The sequence below is a fragment of the Taeniopygia guttata genome, chromosome 10 (assembly GCF_048771995.1).
Source record: "Taeniopygia guttata chromosome 10, bTaeGut7.mat, whole genome shotgun sequence".
In the NCBI taxonomy this organism is placed as follows: Eukaryota; Metazoa; Chordata; class Aves; order Passeriformes; family Estrildidae; genus Taeniopygia; species Taeniopygia guttata.
The window spans coordinates 11943480-11969194 of record NC_133035.1 but is presented as its reverse complement, the minus strand read 5'-3'; the positions used below and the strand labels follow the sequence as shown (position 1 = coordinate 11969194).

Below are 25715 nucleotides of genomic sequence, written 5' to 3'. Positions count from 1 at the left end.
AAATTCTTATTTTGCTTTAAACTAAAATTTCTAAACATAAATATTTGCAGCATAAGTCCTGCTAAAATGCTGGAAGACAGAGCCTATACATTTGCTGTTACTATATCCACATGGTGTGTGCTGCTTTCTACTCCCCTGGTTAACAGCCCTCTCATTCCTGCTGTGAAAGCTGCTGTGTTAAGTTGACCAATGCCTGGCATTTCCCCAGCATCCTTCAGTTGCCAAGGGAAAAATCTAAAAGTGTAGCTAAAACTTACCATGCCCCAGTATTCATTAGATGTCCTGAGCACTGCTTGGAAGGCAATGGAACAGTAACACCTACAAGAGGTCAGTAGAATAAGGGTCAATTACAAATAAGAGAGCAAAGAGTTAGATGATCTCTGAAGGTACCTAAACCATTCCTCAGTTTCTAGGCCATTATTAGATAACTCATACGTGGCAACATTCTGATACAGGATCAGATCTTCTTTATCATCACTCTGGTCTTGCAATTTATGTATTACCTGCCTAACAATCTAATTAAACTTTTTCCTGCTAATTAAACTTTTTCCTGCTAAACACTATGTGGTCAGGCCACATCATCACCCATTGCATGACAATATAAATTACCAAAAGGAACAAAGCAGAAGGTCAAGTCCAAAAGGTCAAGGTGCTCATAGCCCTGATTTTCCTCAGCAAACACCCATAGAATGGTGATCAGCTTTTATAGATTTAAAATACTCTCACACACCTTGCAGCAAATGAATTTTGGGAACCTAAGTACTACTACAGACTTGAGTAGGGCTTGAGCAGCCTGTCCTTTCCAAGGCAAGCATCCTGTTGCACTGAGCACATTCACCAGACATTAAAATTTACATAAACCAACTTCAACTGGCCATGACACTTCTGGGCTGACATCTCCCAGTTATCACCAAGATTTTATCACAGGCTTCCTGACCCTTATCAGAAAAAGCACAGAATTTCCACATCGCCTGTGCTGACTTCGGTGTGTGATGCCAGCCATATGTCACTGACTCCACACACCTGCTTCAAGGGCAACAAGCTAGACTGTGACTTTTACCAAATGCCTTCATCCTGCCAGGAATTAATTTCTCCCTCAAGCCCTCCTGACATTTCTGTGGATCAGAAACTGTTAATTAAACACATGCAGTCATGTCCTTTCTCCTGGTTTGCATCCTGAATGCAACACCAGTGCAGCTACAAGCAGGAACCATCCATCTGCCTTGCTTCCAGCTGGATTTGCCTACAGCAAAGGGCAGAGCTGAACTCATCCATTCAGCCCCAGAGCCATTCTCTGGAGCCATAATAGACAAGGGAACCCTGACATTAACCTAGTGCAGCAATCATAAAGTAATTAAATCCTTGAGGAGCGCACAGAGAGCCCAGTACCCCACAACTGCAGCTGTATTGCCACGGGTACACAGACATCAGTCATGCAGTTCTCCCCCTGGAACTTTGCAGCTGTGCTTTGTGGGCTTCAGCCGGCACACAGGGAGCCTGAGAGCTGCTGCAGATGCCTTGAACCAGCACATGGAAAAAGTTTCCAGCTTAATTTCAAGATTGTATTCTTCCAATAGATTTTTATCTTACATACACCAAAAATTTGCACTCCTGGAGATTTTTTCCAAAAACGGTTTCTGTGTAATTTTGCCTACATGCACAGGAGAAATACTTTAAACAAACCTGCTTCTTTAACTGTTTGCTTTAGTGGATGCTATTGCTGTGAATTATCTTTCTTTAGTCACAGCTGCCTCCCAATGGATTTCTTCTGTTTCTTACAGGGGATTTAACAGCAGTCTCTCCAATCCAACAGAACTGACAAACTGCTTCAGTTTAGTGAGGCTCCATGCTGGGCGAGTCCCAGAACCTCCTATTCTTTACAAACAGCATTTCTTTTTAAAAGGTGCAGAGAGTTTGTTTCCATATGCTCAGGATTTCTCAATACCACTGTTCTTACAAACTGGTAAATGAATGCCTCCAGCTAGCAGTAACATTTCTATCAATGTAACAGCCCAGCCCACAGGGATCTAATTTACTGAAACTGGTTAAGTGCTACACAAACATCATCTAGAGAGATTAATTGGCTGTTAAAGTTTGATTGCTTTGCAATCCCTTGGTGATGGTTGGAAAATGAAAAAGTGATCTTTTGTCATTACGTAAATACCTTAAGGTACAGTATATATGCAGGGCTTTGTGTACATTTTATAAACACAGCAAGTCTTCAGTGGGTAGGAGAGCCATGACCCATTTATTTATACTGAAGTTTATTTAGTATATTCATTATGGATGACATTTTCCTGAAGTTTATTTAGGAGCAAAGTCTTCCCAGGCTGTAATTAATCCAAATTAAAACACATTTATGCTGATCATTAAAGCAATTTGTTGCAGACAAGTTTCCATTTGATCACTTCCCAAAGTCTGTATTACTGTATTCTGAATCTTCCATTTCCTAACTGCAACTTTTCATTTCTTTTTCTAAAAAAAAAAAAAATAAAATAAAATAAAAATACCATAAGTCAGATACTCCTGGCTTCTGGAATTTTTCCACTCAGATTCCCTCAAGTTATAGGGGAATTTGGTGTCAGTCTTCTATTACTCAGTTTTCTCCATTTCTGGTTTGTAAAACTCTTGCTTAACCAAGAGTTTTGTAACCCTGATTTTCTCAGAGGGAGAGCCCTGATCAGATGTGAGGAAGGGTGTAGAGAACAGCTCAAAGCTCTGTTCACTGACCATGCTACAAATCCTGTGAGGAGTCAGGACCAGCTAAATGAGCTGTCAGTGTGATCATTGCAAGCAACTTCAGCAAATGAAAATAGCTGATTTACACAGTGCAGTCCCATCGATATAAGAAACTTTTTTCCTGAGAAATTGTCCTAATTTCTTCACAAGCTGCCTCATTAACAACACTTACATCACCAATACCTACAGGCATGCTCAGAGGGATAGGTTCCCCTCATTATTGTTTGTATCAACGTTTAGGATGGTGCAGTAAGGATCAGAAATCCATAGGCAACAGAGTAAGAACAAATTCTGTTAAGATCAGAGTGGAATTACTGAAATCACTACTAGCAATGTGAATAACAAATGTTTTTCAGATTCAGGAGTATTTGAAGCTCTTGCATTGTAGGAAAAATCCTTTTTATTCTTAGCCTCAAGAAAATCTGATCAAGAATCAGCAATACAAAATCCTCAGCATCCCACACTAAATTGCTCTTCCACTGATATATGTCTAAATACCCATAATAGTTCAGCATCTGGGTTGCATGTAAAGCTTTACAGAGGGTGGGAAAAACTAAAAACCATACCACAGACTTCATATAAAATAGCCTTAAAATAGACTTTCCAGAGGCAGGGCATGAAGAATTTAAACAATTTGCAGATAGTGATATGTTTGTAGTCTGGATATATGAACAAAAAAACACTTTGTTGTATGCCGTGTGAGTGTGACAGCCCATTTATTTAGGACTTTGCACAGTTCTGAAAGAGAGAAAACTGAATAAACTATGTCCTCCAGCTGGGGTGTAGGGCAGGGGGTGGGAGTTAAATCTTTAGTGAAGTCCACAGCTGGTATGGGAAAATAGGTAATGGCCTTTTGGGAAAAGTAATGGAAAAATCCATGATTGTGTGCATTAACAGACACTCCTAAGTTACCATTGCAGAACAAAGTTCTGAGATACCATGGTGATGAGCATGTTATAAAACAAAGAATGAGTACCAGCTTATGCAGTAAAGTGTTCTAGCAGAACTGTGCATCACATGGGCCTGGACCTTGGGCTTGTTTGAAAAAACAACCAAGAAACACCAAAACAGCCCCAGGAAAGGCATCTCTTGCCACAGAAGGTGCCTAGCTTGGTCCTTCAGAGCACCTTATCTGCCTTGCTAATTAGAGCTTTCAACTTGCCTTTGGCCATTTCATCATCCTTGGGCCAGCAGAGGAGAAGGAGGGGAGTCTGAAGCTTGGGAACCAAGTTCTTCCAAGCTCAAAGCAGATGTGAGCTCTGCCAGTGTTTTCAAAAGCTGGTGTACACATCCTTCCCCTTCCCAACCACCTTCTCTTCCACCACCATTCTGTGATGCCTGGAGAGCCATGGAGCACTTAATCCAAGAGATGCCACTTGCATCCAAGAGATTATCACTGGATTTGGCATGTGAGATATGTTGGAGGCCAATATTAGCAGGGGAAGAGGGAAAGCACTGTTTGGAGCTGTTAATTATCATCTACTATGAAAATCTTTTGCCACTGAAGCCTGAATTTGCACTTGGCACTAAGGGTAAACACACCAAACTCTAAATTATTTAAAACTATCAGGCAGCTGGCTTGGATCACGTTTGAGTAAAATAGCTGACTCAAAACCTCAGATTGCTTATCCTGTTCAGATTACATTCCCTCACTCATTCTTGTATTTAAATGAAACGGTTTCAAAATAGGCACCTATATCACTCAGGAAAGAAATACACTTTAAAAGAAGTAATAAAACTGTCTCCTTTCTGCAGTGAGAAGGATCCTAATTGCCTTACCCTTACTAACACCTCCCAGATTTATGGTGCCAGTTGGATTCATCTCCCTCATATCCCATTAAGAGTGGCCATTTCCTGTCAAAGATACACTGAGCAGACCCTGTGCTCGTGCTCTAACCCAGATAACGAGACTGGCAGCTCCCTTATTTACTCTGCAGTCCAGAGGCAGGAACACTGTTTGCCTTCTTGGCTGCAGCTGTGCACGTTGGGATCAGCACCTCAAGGATTGTTATGTTCACTTGAAAGTGTCTTTCCTGGGCAGCACTCTCTGGAATCTCACCCATTATATACAACACTTTCTGGCTCCCACCTTTTATAGCTTCCTAACTGACTGTTCTGCAATTTATGAGCAGAAACTTAAATTAACTGAATCTCCTGTATCTAATTGCAGCGAGGGAGGCCGCAGCATTTGTTGTGCCTTTTCATTGATTTGCAGCCTCAAAATCCTTGCTTTGTACAGCTTTGTCAAAGGCAATTATTGTACACGTGTAAAGCCTGGATTCTGCCACAGATCCTAAAATCTCACACTACAGAGACCCTTCAGAACCTGATGGCGCCAATTTCCTTTCTGCATTTGGCCCCAAGTCCTTTCCCTCCTCCCTTTCCCACCAAGTATATTGAATTTTTTGGTTTGTGGAGATTTGGGTTTTTGTTTTGGTTTTGGTTTTTTTATGAAACCAATACCCCATTTTCTTAATATCTTTAAAGACTTTGGGCATGTTCAATATAGAATTTTTGTCATCTGGCTTCTTTTGAGAGCAGCAAGACGCTGATAACAGAAGAGCTGCCAGCACTTTGTAATGCCCAGCATCATCTCTACGCAACTTTCCTCAGAGATTTCCTGATTCTGGAGGGATTCTCTTTGGCTTTTCATACCTGTTTGCATCCTGATAATGGGACTAGTTTGGAATTCAGGGGGTAAAGAGTTAAACATATGACATTTTTTCCAAGTGTTTTCTCATTTGGGCCATTAAAATTCATTTAAACTTTAAAACAGCTTCTAAGACTTTCCACTTGAATGACATCAAGCAGTGCAGTCTAAAGTTTTCCAGTATGTTACTTGACCCCTCAAATGCAGGCGTTTTATGTTAGTCACATTCTAGACCTCAGGAATCTCTTAAACTTCAAGGTTTTATTTATTTGCTTTAAAGTCTGCTTGAAGCTTTTAATCTCCATTTCCCCATCCAATACTGGTAGATAGAAGTTATGTTTGTCACATACTACTTACCATTTCTATTATCTTAAAACAATTCCTGTGTTGCTTTTCTGGTAGAAACATATCTGAATGATGACTAAAAGACATCTCAGCACTTCTAGCATACAATTATTGCACCTGAAAATCTTTCATCATAAGTCTGAATGATTTTCCTAGATTTTTCAAACATTGCTTTCTCTCTGAAGGAGTTACTAGAGTGCCTTGCACTACATTTAGGATTTTTAAATCTAAAGTAACCAGAATGTTATTTGACTTACATAGACAGCTCAGTGAAGGACTTCCTTAGTGCCACAATCTAATAGCATTCACAGCTTATATTAGATTGTTTTAGCAGTGATTAGATTGAAACCATATACTGAATGCTTTTTTCAGCTCTGTTAAAGGAAAATTTTTCCCCAAGTCTTGTTTATTTTATAAAGTTGAAAAAATAAAATATTTAAAGTCAGACATCACAAGAGCTTATGGATATTTACTTTTACAGATCCTGACTTGGTGTACTACTTTTCTTCTCTGATGTTCAGCCTAATGCTTCCATTCATGCTATCACAGACATAAAATTGAAATGTCATCAAACCTCTGCTCACCCCAACAATTTGGCCTTTAATTCATAAGATATCACATGGAAATGTGAAAGAGCTTAATGGCATTCCAGTCTTTTACTGAAAAGTATAAAAAAATTAACACTACACTTGCCATTTTCCACCTTCTTTAGATCTCTTAGGTAAAGGGAGCATTGCCCACTTCTTAAAGCAACAGAGGATTTAAATTATGAGAGGCTGATTTTTAAATTCTCTGTTTGAGTGAGAGAATAACACAGACACATGGCACTAGATGAGGCTGATAAAATAATAGGTGAAGCCAAGCACTGCACAGATTCTCCATTTTCAGATTTATTAAGAGCAGCACACAGAGGGGTAATTTCCACCATTTTAGCCTGGGGATAAAGGTGTGGGACAGAAGGGCTGAACAAGGCTACTGACCACATTTTCTCTGTTAATTCCTATGTTTCTCAACGCAGCACAGACCCACAGATACTGGTTGGGTTATGCCACAGTACTCTAGAAAGGAATAATGCTCTGTACACCTGCAAACAGAGCACTAGATCAGAGCACCCATCTCAGTAAAGGGACAAATCAGTTTTGTTTCTACTAGACATAAAATAATGACAACACTTATCCCCAGTTCTTTCCCACCCAGTTCTCCTTATGACTTTTCAAGCAAGAACAGTAACCTCATTTGCCAGAATAAGCACAAAGATTGTTGTTACAACCTATTTTGTTCATTTTTTCTTATTAAATTCTGACACATAAAGGCCAAACCCAAACAAAATATGCATGGTCCACAATGTCAGTCATTGAAGACCTGCCTTGCTCTAGCAAGCATCTGTGTCTAAATATCATTAAATGTTACACAATCAGTCAACATCAACATACTGCCTGCAAAAAGGAGTTCCCTCCACTTTCGTGTCAACCCCCACCCAAAAAAACCCCACATTTGGGGTAAGGCCATTCTCAGGTTGATCCTTTGCAGAACAAAGCTGTCAAGATTATTCAAATTAACTAATTCTGAGTATTCCTATTAACATTTAGAATCAAGCTTTCTAAACGTAGTCCTGACAGCAGTGCTGGGATTATAATTCTAAGAGTTTGCATAGATGCTGATCAGCTCCTAAAACCAGCAACCCTGGCATTTTTGTTAAAGTAAAATAGCTTTCCCTGCAAGCATTCATCTCTTAGCACAGCCTCAGAATTACAGCATTTCTTGTCATTCCTGAAGGAATTGCTCTAATATCCTTGACACTGTGTTTGTGTGGCAGATACAGGAGCACAGAGCACAAATGCAGACTTCCAGGAAATTTCACCTGTGCCTTTATTGTCTTGTTTTCACTAGACAATTGCAGATATCTGGCGCTAGAATTATAATGTTTAATTTATTCTTTTTAACCTTACTGAAAACTGCTACTCTACTGATGTGTCCCCCTGGAGAATCCATGGCTCCAGTTGCCCAAGGTACTTTTCAGCTGTCTGTTTACTGAAGCAATACTTAAAACAGGAAAAAACAACCAGAAGACAGGAAAAAAAGAAAGAAAATGAAAACACAGACAAATGCAAGAGTTCTCAGGAGACTGAATTTAACAGCATTTGTAGACCATAATCTGAAGACCCACCCCCCTCAAGTGATTGCTGTAATTTCTTCAAGAGAATTACAAATAGCATTTAAATTTATTTAAAATAAGGTTAATTAAACTGGAATGCCTAACTACAGTTTCTTTCCTTGCCTTAGGAATAAACAAAAAATACCCCAAACTTTGGAAAGCATCAAAAATTTTGAAGATTGGTTTGTTCAAAACATTTGCTCATAGCTCAGGTTACAAGGGAAATCTTTGCATCACTTTACCTCTTATGGGAATATTGTAAGGGCATATTAATATTCCCTTTAAGTTTCTCAATACTTGAAGCTGAATATCACAGCCCTTTCAAATTACATAAAGAACAACTTAGCATGAAATTAATGTGGATGTGGGGCTTTGGTTATTTTTAACAAGTATTTCAAGCACTTTTTTCACTCTTGCCATGCAAGCAAGAACTAAGAACATTTCAGTCAAAGTTTAAAAGGCATTTGACTAAAAATTGGAAGTGGTTAACATTCTGATGCAATTTTAACAGCCACGTGAATATCTAATTGGGCAATCTCTTGCCTTAATGGACTGTTTCTAAGTGCTCTGTCCTCACAGCTAATGACTGATTCAGTTTTTACAGCAGAACTAACTCAGATTACACTTCTTATCAATTTTAATTCATATGATCTTATGAGTTCCTTCAGAAAGTGTAGCCATTTACCAGACTGCTGTAAGTAGATATTCCTCACACATTACCAGGGGGAGTGCTTGGGGGAAGGTGTGTATGTGTGGTGTGATATAAGGCCTCCATAAAGCATTAGGTGTTAGGAAATCCAAATAACATTTAGGTAGAGCAACTTCTCCCCAACACCCCTACTTTCTGCTTTTTAAGATACTCGGCCAAGCAACTGCTAGTTAAATGCCATGGAAATGGTCATGATACTACACAAACTGTAGCATGCCCCATAAATCTCACTGCATATGCACTCATCACTCACATCCAATAGTGATGGGTATATTTTAAATTTCACATAATCCCATTATCTAGCAGCACCAAATGCAGACAACTGTATAATTTCCAAAGACAGCTTCTTGGCATATAAACAAAAGTTATCTCCTTACTAATAAATTAAACAACTTTCATTGTGAACAAAAAAAAAAGGATACTGCTCTATGCCAAGATTATGCATAAATTTATGGTCTCTAAGAAATTAAGAAAATGTTATCTGTTCAGAAAGAAGTCTCTGCACACACAATAACTCCATTCATTTTCATCATCAAGCCTTTTGTTCCAGTCTCCTCATGAAGATCTACAGCTTCTTCCCACCTTTGGTTCCTAAATGTAGTTTCTTTTATAAATAAGGAATAAATACAGACCCAGTGTCAGTGGGTTCACCTAGCTTTGGCTCTGACCCATTGATATTTCTGAAGAATACCAAGCAGATGGACAGATGCATCAGCTCTGTTCCCCCTACACTGGGGGAAGGCAGTCAGGAGGTGAGTGATGACCTTGGGATGGGGGTTATGGGCAAGAGAGACCCAGAGCCAGGACTGGGCTGGCCAGAGGGACACAAGAACCTCCTAAGGAACCAGCCCTAATCACTCTGCTCAGCACAAGATCATTCTCTTCATTGCTTTGCTGAGCAAGAGCTGGAGCCTGGCACATGAGTGAAGAGGCCCGTAAATGTACACAGATCAAACTGTGTATCTGCTACAGATCCAAACTTAGTTATGTTCTACAGGAGTGCTGCAACCCAAAATAAATTACAAAATAAGTCACTTTTTTCTGATGGCTTTGATGTGACTGTAGAAAAAGCTTCTTCTCTCATCAAGACATTTAATAGTCTATTAAATGACCTGACCTAATAATTTAAAAATTAAATGCTACCAGCAGTCTTGAAATAGAAGGACAAAGGAAAGACCAACAATTAACTAAGGTCTAACCAAATTGAAAACACTACAAGGATTCGCTTATGCTGATGTTTAGGAGGAAAATCAAGGCTTTAGATTCTTAATAGGGTTTTTATTTTTCATTTAGGCTTAGGAATTGGGGTCAAAAGTGGAATTATCTGTTTGTTCTGAGCCATGACAGTGTATTCTTGCTTTAACTCCTCCTGTAGAACTCTAGATGAAGCCCACTGAAAAATAATCACTTGGGTTTTTTGTATTCCATCAGATACTCATACCTGCACCAACACAAATCTTACATTTCTTACATGGCTGCCACCTTTGTGTGAACTGAGGCTGCCACTGCTGTTCCAACATCCCAAACCCTGGGAAATGGCAGCAGAGCCCATGAGGAGCTGCAGTCATGAACAATTTAAGTAGGCACAGACTAAGCATCTGCAGGAATATTACACTCCAAGCTTCGGTGGTTTGCTTTTTCTTTGCACTGGTGCTTGCATTTTTACTATGTGGTAAAAATATCTAGAGGCGTAGGTTGAAGGGGATTTAATCTATGACTTGTTTAACTTCAAAACAATAAATAAAAAATAAAAATCAATTAGAACAGGCAGGAAAAGAGAGCTGCTTTTGTTGGCTTCAAATGAAGGAGTCTAATATATCCTTTCATAAACAAACCTCCTCTCTACTAAGGTTTCTTGTAAGAACAAGGCAGACTTCAAAAGAGGTTCAGAGATTCAGTGAGGATAGGAACCCAAAAGTTCAGAAAATTCATTTGTCTGAAAAGCAGAGCTGGAAGTCCCAGGGGGACAGCTTGAGTGAGACTTTCTAGTACTTACCAGGTCTGTTCAAGCACAAAGGGCACTGTGAAAACAACCTCTCAGGGTGCTTTTCAGGAAACCAGACATTTTCTGCTGAACCAGCCAGAACCCATTAATTTCAATGCATAAAATGATGACTAGAGAAGCTGGCTGCCCTCAAAGGTAAACAGAGGTCAAGGTGGAGCTTGGCAAGCATCTTGTTTTTGGTTAAAATACCACCCCCAAAAAAAAAAAATTGTTTCATGCAAAACCACTCAAACTAAAGGAAGTCATTTACATAAAGATTTTATAAACTATTTTGTTCATCTTCCAGGAAAAATCCAGTTGATGAGTTTAATGGCAAAAACATTATCAGATCAGAACACTTCTAGGGGAAACCAAAAAAAACATGGTTTTTATGTCTTATAAAGTGAAACCATAATATTCCATTTCAACGTGACCAACTAACCTGTCCAAACAAGAGAGGCCTACAAGTCTCTATAGATTTTATTTAGCATCAAACAAATTGCAAGTTATCTGCGGTCATCGACAAGAAAATAAGGTTAAAATTCCATAAATAAATTATTTCCTGCTCATTTTTCCCTGGATGTTAATAATTTTATCAAAATTGGCAGTTACTCCTTGAGCCACAGTGCTAAACCTTTGCAGTTGTAACAGGCTCCATGTTCAGACACCCGGGAGGGGACCCAGGTTGCAAAGGAAAACTGACCAACAATACATTCTTTCAAAATGTCTTTATGCTGTTCCAGAAATGCTGACAAACCTTCACAGGCCTCCATTAGTGACCCATTGAACAGCACAGGGGCTCAAAGGTGAGATCTGCAGGGTTCCTGCCTGTTGAGTGGATGGAGCTAACAAAAAGCAAAACTGGGGTAACAAGAACAGTTTTGCTCTTTCCTTTCCACCCTCCAGATAATCCTGCTTTAATTTCTGCCTAACCCCACACACAGCTTCACTCCTCTTCTGGAGCTTAGGTTTCTCTTCTCCAGACCCCTTTTAGCCCTAAGGCAAGACAAAGAAGGTGAGGACTGTCAGAGAAGGAAAGGAAGAGTGGGAGGGAATGCCCTTCCCTGGCAGCCTGGCACTGAGCAAAACAGGTTTTCAGAAATTCCCCACTTTCTCATCTCAGGCAGTGCCAGAGAAAATAACTGTGGAAAGCAGTCACCTGAACCCATGGCCAGGCTCTTACACACCCCACTGGCCTCTGCTTGCCAGCAGATGTGATCAAACACGTTCATAGCTCCAGGGATCCCAAACTGACAAATTTCATACCTCAGCCTTCCACAAAAATAGAAGGAAATCAATCACAAGGGTTACTCATCACACAGTCCTAAGAATCAGCTGCTCATGATGCCACTGGCTTGCTGGCAGATACAGGGAGGAGACTGGAGGTACATTTTAATTGCATCACCCAAGAGATTCCTATCTGCCATCTTTATGGAGCAGAATCTGATCGGAGGAGTTCTACCTCTACCCATGGCCAAAAAAAACTTTGCGACAATGCAAATCAAAATGTCCTTACCTTAGAAAAACATTACAAATAGATATTTTGCTTGCACTTAGAAATAAGACTCATGTTCTGACCCAGGCAAGTCCAGGCTAGGTTGCCCCTGACCTTGACTAATCTTTTCTTGGCAGGTTTCTCATGTGTATCATCTGCCTAGAGCACAGCACACAGAAAGCTTCCAGTTAGCAAAGCAGCTCTTCTTTCCTGACTATGCCCAGATGATGAGTTGGAATCTACATTTTCCATGAAACCTATTGTCATAGGACCTTTAAGGGCAAGGGAAGACTAAAGGATTGAAATGAAGATATTTAGAGGAAAACAAGGAATAAATGAGAAGAGGGGAAAAGTTGAGATTCAGACTCCAAAGGAGAATGGATAAATCCTTAGAGGGGAGACTAAAACAGGGAAGAGTGGCAATGCTAAGGAGAACAGAATAGAAAATAAGAAAGCATTAGTATACAAATCACCCCCCAGGAGAAACCCTGCATGCTAGGAGTAAGTGAAAGAGGGTTTCCACAGGAGAAAAGGAGCTGTGGCTCCATCATTCAGCAATATTTGCTTCTGGCTCTGCAGCTTCCTACCTCTGAGCCACCCTGCAAGAGCACTTAGAATCAGGGGCTTGGAAGGGCTTTAAGTATCAAACCCCATTTTATTTATCATTTAGCCTTTTTTAGTCAAAAAAGTCTTCCTCATAAAATCTAAACCTATTAGCTGTCATTGAAAGGGTATCCCTTAAGCCATCACAGTGACCTGTGCCCAAGGAAGTGCCCATCACACAGCAGGACAAAGCTCTTAGATCACCCAGGTCAGTCAATCAGCAAGGAAGAACTGGATGCACAGTGCTCTAGTGCCTACAAAAGGGGTGTAATAAACTGCCTTAGCCAAAAACCCTCATCCCTGCCCTAGAGCTATGGTTTATCAGATAACTTAATTCACATTCATATAGCAGCTTTTATCCTATGATCCAAAAACCACTTTATAGGCCATGCATCCAGCATAATTTACCTATTCATACATACTCTCCAGCAGATGTAGCCACACCAAAGTCAGAAGTAATATTTCATTTCACCAAGAGATGAGGATGAAGCATTTTCTTAAACCAGATTCCTCCTGCTAACCAGAGAAACACCACATGCTAAGTAATAGAATTTTCCTTATACTGGAATAGGATTCTAATTATTCCCTAATTTTGCCAGCTCCTATGAATCATAAGGAAGAGATTAAAGCAAAAGTAAATATTGGTTCCTAGTCCTATTTACAGTAATCATCTCAAACAATGAAGCAACTTGAGTCACTTATATTATTAGAAGGTGTATGTGGTTATATTTTCATCATTAAATATGCAGATAACTCCATGCAAACCAAGTGTTACTCTGGAGAATTACTGAAGCAGCAGCTGTGCCCATCCTACCAATACAATGCAATTTTTCTGAAAATTCAAATGCAATCTGCTCCCAGGCATGAGCAGAGTGGCAGTGGAGAGCTGAGTATTGCAAAGCAGCAGCAGACTATAAACCTTACAGAGATCAACAGCCTTACATTTATCAGCAGCTAAAGATTTTCAAAGGGTGGTAAATTAAAAACTCCACTGCTGCTCAGCCCCCCTTTAAAATACACCTCTCCTCAAAACTGGCTACTAAATTAATTTTCCAGGAGAGCCTTAAGTATCTCGAGCAAATAACACTGTGCTACATCCTTCTGGCATTCCTCTCATCCCAGAGAACACTGCAAACATCACTTAAATCAAATACTCGTGTTTTCACTCCTGTTTTTTCAATGACCAGATGTTTGAGCAGTACTATCAGTGGTTAGAGAAGGAGGCAGAGAAGCATGATGAATAGCATGAGGATGAGTGGGCACCATTTCAAAAAGTCTGTGCTCTAAAACCATTAGTATTTAAGAGGTATAAGTGCCATGATGCTGAATTCATTTTATCACAATGATTTAAATAGCTTGTTCTGCAACTGTAAGTCAGATAATCAAGGCATGAACATTTTAGTCATAAGAGCTTGAACAGCTACAACCCTGGTTGATAATTATAGGTGTACAGTTTTATGGCAATAAAGATCTTTTTAAACTGAAAGACCAGATTTTTCTTCCTGTAGCCTGGCAATTTTATTTACGGAAAATGAAAGTAAGACATGCTGCTTCCTAAAAAAATTTCAGTTACAATAATGCTTCACCAAAAGATACCCAAGTCCTACTTGTGCTGGCCTTTGAAACAAAACCTCCATTCAAGTGAAAGAAAAGCAAAAGTGTTCACACACAAATACACTTGACAGTACGAGTCTTTCAAGAAACATTGGAATAACAAATACACAAAAGTATTTTGGTGTAATCTCACTGTCCTGATCTGAATGTCATAAAGAAAAAGCAGAAAGTTAAAGTTCAAATCTAGCTTACTTAAAGTAAGTAAAAACACATCTTTGACACACTTCATTATACACACTTCAAAGCTTTTTACTGGTTTTCTGTATAAATTTGTTTCACTCTTTGCCTAGAAGGAAACAACTCTCCAATGGAATATGCAGTCTTTTAAGGGCAAGTACTCTACTGGGGAATAAATATTGGAGAAAAAAACTGAATGCCATATTCAACCATACCTATGAAGGAAAATTATCATCATCTTGGAGTTCAGGTACATTGAGGGCTTGTTCAACTTTCTTCTTAAAGGGAAAGCCAAACCAAGTCTCTTGGGTTCAGAATAAAGGACAAAGAATGGTTTTTCATCTGTGAAATGCCAGCAAGACACAGCCCTGCCAGAAGTGCAATGCAGGGACACTGCCTTGATCCCCAGCCTGGGGAAAGCATCCCAGGCTGAAGACAGCCATGGAGCACACTTTGTGTCTGTGACAATCTGATTTGTACCCAGGGAGCTTCTGAGCAAAAGAAACAAAGAAGAAAGAAGTCAAAACACACACACACACAAAGAAATAAATCAGAGCATGCAAATAATTGTAGACTGAGCAGGAAAATGGAGAGAAACATGTTTTAGTTCTGTCAGATCCCAAGGGTTTTAAGCCAGAAGTATTACCAGTATGATCCACCATCCAGTCCAAAATTCCCTAACAACATGACAAGCTGGCTTGACAACACAGCTTGCAAAAGATAACACTCACAGAAAAAAACATAGACACACTTTCACAAAGGGTCACACATAGAAAGAACAAGCAATGCAACATTTTTTCCATGTCATCAGCACAAAACTCCACCAAAAATCAAGACTGAATTTTAAAGTGACAATATTAAAAAAAAGTTTTCTGGCTGCTTCCTACATTTCAAAGCAAGAAACAGAATCTGAGTTGCACCAAGGTCTCCCCAGCACACTCTAATGCTTCAAAAGCTTTTCCTCTTGTGCTTGAGGCTTGGCTGAGGGATCCCTGCTCTATGCACAAGCTCTCTATGCACTCTTAAGTTCCCTCTTCTGCCACTCCTTACCCACCATGTACCACAGTCCAAAAACCTCTCCTCTGGCAGCACTCAGCAGATCACTTTTCCCCCTCCTTCCAGGTTATCTGTGCATTCATTCCTTAGAGAAACATCCCAAGCCAAAGTCAGGCAGCTGCCCATCACAGCTAGAAAAGGCACCTTGGAATCAGAACAGCTACCCTGACCTCCTGCCTTCAGTGGTCTCAGAGAGGCCACTGGAGAAAAGACAGCCTTCCACTTAGCCAAGGGGTTGCTGGTTTTTTTTATTTACTTGAAGTTCAGCGCTGCCATTCAAATTTTTACCGAGAATGTAAGGGAAAGCATAACAGGTACAGCAAAGGGTCTTACCACAGATGTTGTTTCTGCATTACCTTATTTTCCAGAAAATGTGGTTATCTTGCATGGCAAATACTAATGTTATATAGTTCCCACTTCCTGAGAAAGATTTATAAATCAAGCCAGATTTTCATCTTTGTTCTAAATCTGACTTCTTTTGAATTAATCTATTTGCTCCCAAAGTTTAATGTTTCAAAGCTGCCTGTTCAACCATTAACAAAAAATAGTAGTAACAGTATTACCCCAATCATGACCACTTTTGTAACAAAAATCATTAGTTACCTAGTTTTATCATATTCAAGTAATTAAAAGGAATGTTTTTCTGAACAATTTCCTTGGATAAGTTGCATTCTTAAATGCCTGTAGAATGGTTTTTAAATGACTACCCAGTTAAAGAGAAAATGGTGTTCTGAGAATCACTAGGAATGGTTATCCTTAATTCCTTTTCGATTTTTTTAAAAGGTAATTTATAACATAACTAAAAAAATCTACTGGCAGAAACAACACAGAGTTGCCAAAGATCTTTGATCTTCATCAGTAACTGCCACACCATGTTTAGTGAAGTGATTTATGATCAGACAAAATTCACAACTCTACATATTCCAGTCACAGGCTCTCTCTAAAGCAATTGGCACAACCATGCATGGCATGCCATGGAAAATATTTTCTAAGAAACCTTGAAAAATAGGACAAAACCACTCAGTGACAGCAATAATGAACCTCAGACATCTTAACTTGCTAGACAGCTTTTTCCAACCCTATCTTTGCTCCTGAATACTTTGCAGCCTTAAGTAGTTTGTTGTCTACACATACTAAGCACCTCTCAGCACCATTCTCTTTCCATATTCCAACACCATGAAAGCTGAATTACTTCAACTTCCTGCTCCCAACAGAGGTCTAGACCCTGTGACCAGTTCATCCTGTTTTCTAATTAACTTTTCAGGTACAAGGGGTTGCTGCTGTCATAATCAGCCCTCTCAGGCTTTTGTGATGAGACTCTAAATCTCTTCAGCACACAACAGCTTAGGTTGGTTAAGAGTCAGTTGAATCATTTTAATAAAAACAACTATCTTCCACTGATCTGTGCAAATTTTATTTGCTTGATAGAGCTGATCAAACTCTAGAATCAATTGTTAGCAAGTGCTTTCAATGATACAAGCATTGGCTTGTGCTGCTCTTTGTTACTAATTGGTAAGGTGGTGATGAGGTATTTGAAGGATTTCCAAATAAGACCAGTTCTACAGATATCAGTATGCCACAAGATGCAGGATTTATTTAAAGTTAACTTAAAATGGCTCGAGTGATCTATTTGTAACTGCTCATTCAGGAAAAATAACCAAGCAGTAAAGAAGAAAACCTCTGCCATCCATCCAGAAATAAGTCATACACTTCGAGCCAAGTGAAAAGGCATCCACCACAAAGGGTGCCTAGCAGAACAATTAGCAAGTAGCTCATGTTGGAAATAAACAAAACGTGACTTAAGCAGTGAACAGCAGATTAGCAAATTTATTTGCAATTGAAAAATAAAGGGATAGTATTTTCCAGCTCTGATCCCAAACATTATGATCTTTGATTGAAACTTGATCAAAATGTCACCTAAGCTTCTCTTGAATTCAAGTATGTTACTACAGTAATAAAACATCTAAATAGTATCAGTGCTCCATTCACAGCCAATTATAATTTAAAATAATAGTAATTTACACTATTTTTTTCTATTTTTTTTTCTGCTGAGCATGCAGTTTTACAAGAAAGGCTTAAACACATCCTTAGTCTGTATATTCCAGGCTACCTGTCCAGTGCTACTCCTAATTAGGTAAAGACAAAAGCCTGTGATAACTCAGTCCCTAACTGGATTTAGGCTGCTTTCTGCTTTTCTATCGAGGCAGGGCAGGCCTGTGCTTTAATGCAGCAGCATCCTGCTGGCAGATCCACTAATGAATCTGCAGAAGCCCATCAATCCAAGTAAAACTCAGAACCATTTGACACTGATTTAAACCTTTCCCTCTTAGCCCTCCAAGCCCCTTTTTCTCCAAGACATTGTTTGAGCGTTTCTTTCCAGCATCACTTGATTGGGTCCAGACATTGCACTGCATTTCAAAGTGAGATGTGGAGTGTCTGCCCGGGGCAGACAGGGTGCTGATCACCGGCATAAACATTAGGAGATAAAATACCCAGTGACACCTCCTTAGCAGATTAACTCCCAGATGTGTTCAGCAAAGAACAGGAAAGGATGAGGCCATTGCTCAGAAGGTGAGTGCTGAGCACAGGAATTGCACATTGACAAAGGAGAATCAGACAATTCACAATACTTTAAAATACTTGTTTCCTTACCAATAAATGCCAAAGAAAAAAATAATCTAAACCACACTTTTCTTTTTTGCTGCAGGCTAGGACCAAACCACAGACTTCATTGTGTTAACACACTTACCCAACAGACAACTGCAGTGAAATAAAGGAACAATGGAAGACCACAGACTGACTCACTTGTACAAGGAATATTATCAATATTTGCACTGAGGTAAAACAGATAACAGGAGGATGAATCCCAGCCAAACATTAAAATCATAAAGATGGGGAAAATTACATCTTGAATTCATCAGTCTGTTATTACATCAGTCTTTGGCCAGTAAAAACCAAGCAATTCATCTGGAAATGGCAGATTTTCACTTTTGGTATATGCATGCCTGGGCAGAGAAGCAGAATGTGATATAGTTTTGTTTTAGAGAGTGTTTTGTTGAGGCTTTTTTAAAAGCACAAGTACTCTCTACTGTAATCCTAAGGAAAGAAGCTTGTTGTAAAGAAAAAACTGCTCTGCACTTCTTAAAATACAGCCCACCAGATACTTAACCTAAATATAAGTTTTGACAGAACAAAGGTAAAAAGATTAATAAAGTCTTATTTTGTCCAGAGATTAAATTGGTATTGCTGTATTTCAGTCAGTAAATTGTGTCAGTCATAGTCTCTGCTCCAGTCTGTTCTTACAGACTGGAGCAGCATGGACAAAATAATAATGATTAATGGTCACCACTGCTCTGCTCTTCCTTTACCTGCCTGGAAATAGAATTCTTTAAAGATAAGTAAATAAACTCCTGAGGTATGCTTCTCAATTGCAGTAACCCATTGGCTGCTTTACAACTTAGATGGCCCCACAAGGGACAAGACCACACTGTCCTAAGTGCTGTGCAAGCAAACCACAAAATAATCCCTGCCCCAAAGTACTTCCTGTAAGAAAAAAGAATCTGACTGACAAAATCAAGTTGGAGCAGACTGCTGCATATAGGCCAAATAAAAGGAAGATTTTACTGGGACAAAAGGTCTTCAGCAAACTCTCTGCCCTAAGGTAAGTTTCTCTCAAACACAGCTAATCTAAGGTAAATGTTGAATAATGGATGCTGTTGTGGATAAAATATGCTCATAAAATTATATCAAGATAAAGCAGCCTCTTATTTCATGTATTGGAAACCACTGGACAAAGTCAAAAATACAAATTTAAATGCACAGCTTTAATGCTGAAGTATCCTATCTTTCCATTACAGACACCACCTATATTGCACAAGAAAATCAGGGAGAGTTGGTACCAATGATCTCACATCTGCAGCACAGCAGAGCACTGACAGCAGCATTGATTAGGACACCATGCTCAGCTCTGTAAGGTGTTCTGTGACATCTCAGGATGTGCATTAAAAACCTTGCCCTCCTCTGGGTGCTCCAAGATCTATTCAAGGCCTTCAGAATGTCTCCAGCTGAGAAGGGGACACTGATCCAGAGCTTTTTATGTGCATCAGGGTTGGTTTGGAGGCCTCAGTCAGCAGCTATGGCAGATGTCCTGGAAATAACTTACATTTACTGGGAGCACTCCACAATTCACACTAACTGTTAGATTCAAAAATATATTATTGTGTTGAACTTGACACTTCTGTAGATGACAGAAGCTGTCTTCTAATCCTTCAGTGAACCTCCCCTGAGGGCATTAAGTGCTGGTGAGAGATGACCAGCCAAGGAAGTCAGTACTGGCAAAGATGATAAACGGGCAAGTGATGCCTCCTTCCACATTTCATGTCTTCAGCCCATGATGGGGGGTTGCTTATTTGTTTATTTTTTTAATTTAGGATAACCTGCCTTTAGACTAACATAGCATTAACATGCTTTAGCCTTTAGTACCTCCAGTGCAACCAGAACCCCAGATGCAGGCACACTATAACTACTCATGCAATTTCCTCAAAAGTAAAATACTAAAAATATGTAAGAGGTTTGCTTTTTAAAAAGAAAACAACGTAGTCCCCAAGTCCAGTGAAGGGCATTTGAATATTTTTTCTGCTCTTTTATTAAAAGATTCATTACCCCAACTACAGAGACCAGAAGAAAAATTATCTTCAAAAATCACAGATTTGACTGCAGAAGAAAGCGGGGAAACAGGTTTCTCTCATTTGTGAAGTGCCAAAATCTTGATACAGTGGTTGAAAACTCAGTGAGAACGAAACAGGAGGTCAAATATTCAGAAGGTAAATAATCCACCCAGACCTAAGAGTTTATATGCAGAGTAACCACATTGAGCTGTCTGCCAAAGTTCTCTAGAAGCTCAAATTTCAAGCAGGGTGTGGGGGGTGGACAAAAAGAAAAAAAAAAAGGCACAACAGAAGACATCCATTTAGACTTGAACAGGGCAGTTCTAAAGCATGCAAGAATAACAAAATTTTAGTACTAAAACCTGAATTTTCTTCAGTAATGCACATCTTCCCATGAATAATAAAATAGTACCCTCAATGTTTTATGAGGTACAGCTTAGTCTTGAGCAATATCTGCAGGACTTGCTTATACTGATACTTTTGCATTAAAGAGATCTGTAATATTCAGCTAACTAATAAAGGGCAACTACAAGCTACAATGACAGCCTCAAAAACAAAAGTCAACAAGGTCATTCTAAAAAATGGATTTGGAGCAACAAAATACTTTTTTATTTCTTCACATCACTGCAGTATCCAGGAGCCCTGATGAGCCCAGACCCCTCTGTGGTAGATGCTACTGTACAGACAATTTATGAACCAGACATGCTTCTCAATGAGTAAAAGAAAGTACATGCTAATAATGTTATTACAGCATCAGTGCAGCACTATCTTAGACAATGAAAAGTGTGGAAGTTTTATATGCTATCGTTATTGTTATTAAAAGTAGCACTGTTACCTTGGCAACTGCTGAATCACTTGGGAGTTTGTTAAAGAAACCCAAATGTTACTTATACTTGCACATTTGCAATCAATTTAGGGAAAACAATTGGGGTTTTGTTTGGTGAACTTTTTTTAAACAAATCATACATTTTTTCCTTATGACTATGACCCTGCAAATTTCAGCATTTTGGGGGTTTCTTTTCAATAAATCAGTTCTTGGGATTTAATTAAGGCAGTTCATGTCCCATTTGCACACAAAGTAATCTGCACTTTCTTACACAACAAATTCTAATCATTCATCTAGGATGTCAGTCAGAAATAGAAGCACAGACACTCTGCAGTGCACACAAAAATCCCCATCAGCTTCCCACCTCCTGTGCAGGTACTGGGAATGGGGACAAGCATTTTCCCTGGGGGAGTTTGGAGGGGGGACAGGAAGCCCAAACCCCTCTTTTGCAGAGGCTCAGACCACACTCCCAGGTATAGGAGCACAGAAATGGGAAAAGGTGGTTACACAGTATCCTAAAACACCAGGCTGCCAAACCTGAACTTGCTTCCAGATGTTGGCATCCTTGTGGTTTCCATGTTTTTTCACCCTTCCTCTGCAGTATCTGCTTGTAATGCAAGAACTGGGTGCATGCAGATAATGGGAAACTGCAGCAGGATCAGTTTGTGAGATGTGATGATTGTGTGGGATGCCTCTTTTATTTCTAGTTTTCACAAACATATTATTCCCCGAGTACAGGCCAACAGCAATGAAAAGCAGAATACTGGCAACTCTCAGTTTTTCTGTCAAGGAACCTCATGCAACTCAATTAGGCTTCAAAAAAGGGGCTGATTTTGCATAATCTCAATCTTTGAAACTGAAATTGCCACACACAATAAGTATGTGAGTGTAGCCCAAGTAAAATGTACATTTTCCTTATAATAAACAGCCAAAAGCACATCAGACTCCTTCAGACTGTCACCTCTGAGGTGTACAGAGTCAAGCAGATTAAAAGCCAAGGGTTACATACAAATTCTCCTAACCCACACTGGCAGGATAAAAGAAGGCTCAGGGAAAGCCTTATCACTCCCTATACCAGAAAGGAGGTTGTGGGGTTTTGTCTCCATTAGTTCTTTATCACATTGCGCTTGGAGGCTCATCTTACACCACAGCCAGAGGAACTCCTGTTTTAAATACTTATTTAATATCTTTGGTGAGAGAATGTAACTGAAACCACCCTCTAGAAAGCATGAACATTCATGAGACTGAGGAAGACCAGAATTCAGCTATAATTAAACAGAACTTATTTCAATAGGAATATTGAATGGGTATAGAGTTCCTGTGATGGTTATTGCATTAGAAACCACATTGGCAAGAGGATGAATACAGGGCTTTTGGCACCTCCACCACAAGGCTATATTACAATAATAAATATTGGCATAGAGGTATTTCCTATATGGCTTTAAGAACTGAATAATAAAATTGCTCAGAGGATTCAAACCTTAAACACATACTATTCCACATTTGCTTGCATGTATATAAGGCTGAGACAATGACTCAGCCAGATACAGCCTTAACTCTCAATTTCCTTTCATTTAAGCCTCTAATGAGATGATAACAGAAGGGCCTTAGGGTTTTGTTTTACAAGGTTGTGATAGGACTTTATAGCAACTAAAGACATTTTCACCCAAGTTTGTTCTTGGGGATAAAGGAGGGCAGGACATGGAAACTTCTTCTTCAAAAGGTACAGCAGAGAGCACCTCTGTAAGTGTGTGTTTGTCTCCCAGATCACTCTTTAAGAAGTGGCTCACATTAAAAAGAAGTAACACAGATCAGAGTGTTTATTCACACGCACATTCCAATCCCCAGACATGTTTCAGCAGGAAAATACAGAGTTCAGGCTCTGTGCAGAGACATGCATGCTCCAGCCATGTTTAAAGCTCTGTGTTTCTCCCACACCAACCTCCCAGCTCAGTCAGTCCTCGCTCTGGGCTGCCCTTGCTGCCTGTGCTGTTGCCCTGTGCTGGGGCTGGCAGGAGCACAGAGCCTGGAGCAGTTTGCTGGCACTGCACAGACACCAGCCAAGCTCGACCCCTCTTTCCAATCTGCAGGATGGAGTGGGAAGATTGGCTTGGCAAGTGTGACCTCCTGGGAGATGTGCCCTTAAAAAGGGCCCTGTTTCAGAGAGAGCAAGCAAAAGCTGGAGGGAAATAAGAGATATCATTGGGACAGCTGTGCTGGGGTACAGAGCAGCGAGACACACACACCAAACTGGCACAGACTTGAATTACTTTCAGATTCATTTTCAGACCCAAGTGACATGAATCCTAGTAAAAACAAATACTGTGTAGCACAAAGACACCAAAGAGTAAAAAAAAATTGAAATATAGACAGCAAAATCTATTTTGACAATTCAAAATGTTCCAAAATTGGTAATGATACCCATGTCCCAGAGAGGATACAGGTAAGAGGCTGCAGTAAAGGAGGGAGAACAAAGCAAAGCCCCACTGCTGTCTGTGGGTTCAAACTTGTCACTTTGGTCTGGATGGAATGTTTAGGGTGGAGTGCTGATGCAAACTCCTGCAAGCAGAAGCTGCAAACTGCAGTCCCAAGGCAGCTGCTCAGTGGCCACAAGTGCTGCCCCAGCCCCTCTGCCCTCACATTGCTGCTGAGGGAGCCTCAAAACTGCAGGAAGTTTGTGTACAGCTCCCTAGGCAAGGAAAGGAGCCATGGCTTGTCACCTGTACAAGTCTGCTCTCAGAACCACCTCCTGAGAGGACTGGCAGCGTTCATTCCCATGACATTTTGGGAACCCAAGAGGAAGAGCAGCTGTCATTTCCCCCTGACCTCACAAGGAAGGGGGAAGGCAAACAGGACAAAGGGGCTGCCTTCCTCAGAGCACTGAGCAATAAGACATGTGAAAAGGCAGAGTGGAAGATTTAGAAAGTTGCCATGAATGTGTTCTTCTTATGTTTTAATTATTCATACTAACTTAAGTCCTATTAAGCTGGTTTGTGTTTGCCCATTTCACATGGCCCTACTACAGCACCCAAGGCAATTACCGCTGATTACAGGACATAATGACTAAATAGCTTCAGCATACTGTGTCTGGTCTCAGAGCTGCCATACATTCCAAGATCACCTCCAAAAAACTACCAAGCTGGGCCTTAAATTCTGTTTCCCAGAGAGGAGAAGCTACCTTTAAAAATATACCACCATCACAGGGAAGGAAATAATTACAGACTTCTGTACCAGAGAGAATAGCTCTTTCTTTCTGCCCCATCCCCACTGTCCCTTTCTGTACCCCCCCAAAGAAATGGCAGGAAGAATGTCAGAGGCAAAAGCACTCACACAGCAAGATTCTGCAGAAAGGTGATGTACTTGTCCACTCACTCCTGTGCCACCACATTTCCTACACAGCAGGATGCAGCACAGCAGCTCCATTTCTTCTCCAGCTTTTCTGACCCTCCTGCTTAAACTGCTTGTCATTTGACATTGCTACCTGCTACTCTGCTTTTTCCTATTCCACAGTCTCACAAGTGAGACCATGAATCCACATATCAGCCCAGACTGCCCAGCAGAACACAAACCCCCATGACTAAGGAGCAGGATGAAATTCTGTCTTGCTTTTAAAAACAAATAAAAACAGGACAAAGAATAGAAGCAAAAGTGTTTTGCTGCATCTTCTTACAAAAAAATATTCTTTAAGCTCCAACTGCTTATGTGCAAAGCAATTCACAGCCGTAAAAAGACAGGAGGGAGCTCTTGCTAAGCAGTGAAAAGAAGCAATTTGCCTAGAGAAGAGCATAAGTAACTTGCACTTTGCCTTCATACAGCTTATCAGGTTTATTCTGCCCTGTTACATCTGTGTAATTTATATAAAAAAGCCAGCAGCTATTTGGCAAGATGTACATCTAGAAACAGCAATTTAATCACATATGAAAGATCAGTAGAAGTGGATGCCTCAGGACATTGCAAACTTCTCACCTCCTACTAACCTGTCTGAAACTTGCCCCTGTCATATTAAATGTTCACTAAAAATAACTTTTAAACATCTGTTTCATTATTAGGCTCATCTCTCTAAACAGAAACAAAATTTATTAAGTTATCATGCAATATATTGAATGCTTGCACAGCAGAAACAAGCAGCCTGCAAGTTCAGCAATCTTCCCTCTGCAGTGATGCAACTACTCTAATGTATCAGAATTCTTAGCAATTTCTGGCCAGGCAAAAACAAGTTGAATGGCAGATGTTACAGATTCATCATGAAAAAACCCTCCAGAAGCAAAACTGTCGAACAGGACTTTAGTCCCTAAAATAATAAAAGGAAGGGATTCACATGTAGCCTATATGTAGTAGCTAATCCCATAGTCCAGGATACCCTGCCCTGTTCTTTCATTGTTACATTTCTGACATTTTAAAACTGAACAGCAGTTATATTTACCAAATGCATCACCTTTGAAGCCTGACCTCAAAGTGTCCTAAAGCTTCACATGCCAGCACTATGACTAGTTAAGTGACTAATTTTAGGCAGTCCTGTATTTATTGCTGTTATACAAAGAACAGAGCTCTTAATCAACCAAGGCTTCTCAGAAGCCTCATTTCTTTCTTCTTTATAAACCTCTTTATGGGCAACAATCAGATAAGACCAGAAGTTGTTTACTTGCTGATTGGTGCTCAGAATTTTTCCTAAATGTGTGTGTGCCTGCACTACAA

The 25715-nt window shown here is 39.9% G+C and overlaps 1 long non-coding RNA gene across 1 annotated transcript in view; it reads left to right on the top strand.

Moving 5' to 3' along the window:
• The window catches only part of LOC105760690 (uncharacterized), a 35214-nt gene extending 14177 nt beyond the window's left edge, over positions 1-21037 (top strand). The window contains exon 3 of the long non-coding RNA XR_003962110.4: positions 18235-21037. This is a non-coding gene — a long non-coding RNA (uncharacterized lncRNA). The remainder of the gene's footprint in view (positions 1-18234) is intronic.
• Positions 21038-25715: the final 4678 nt, after the last annotated feature.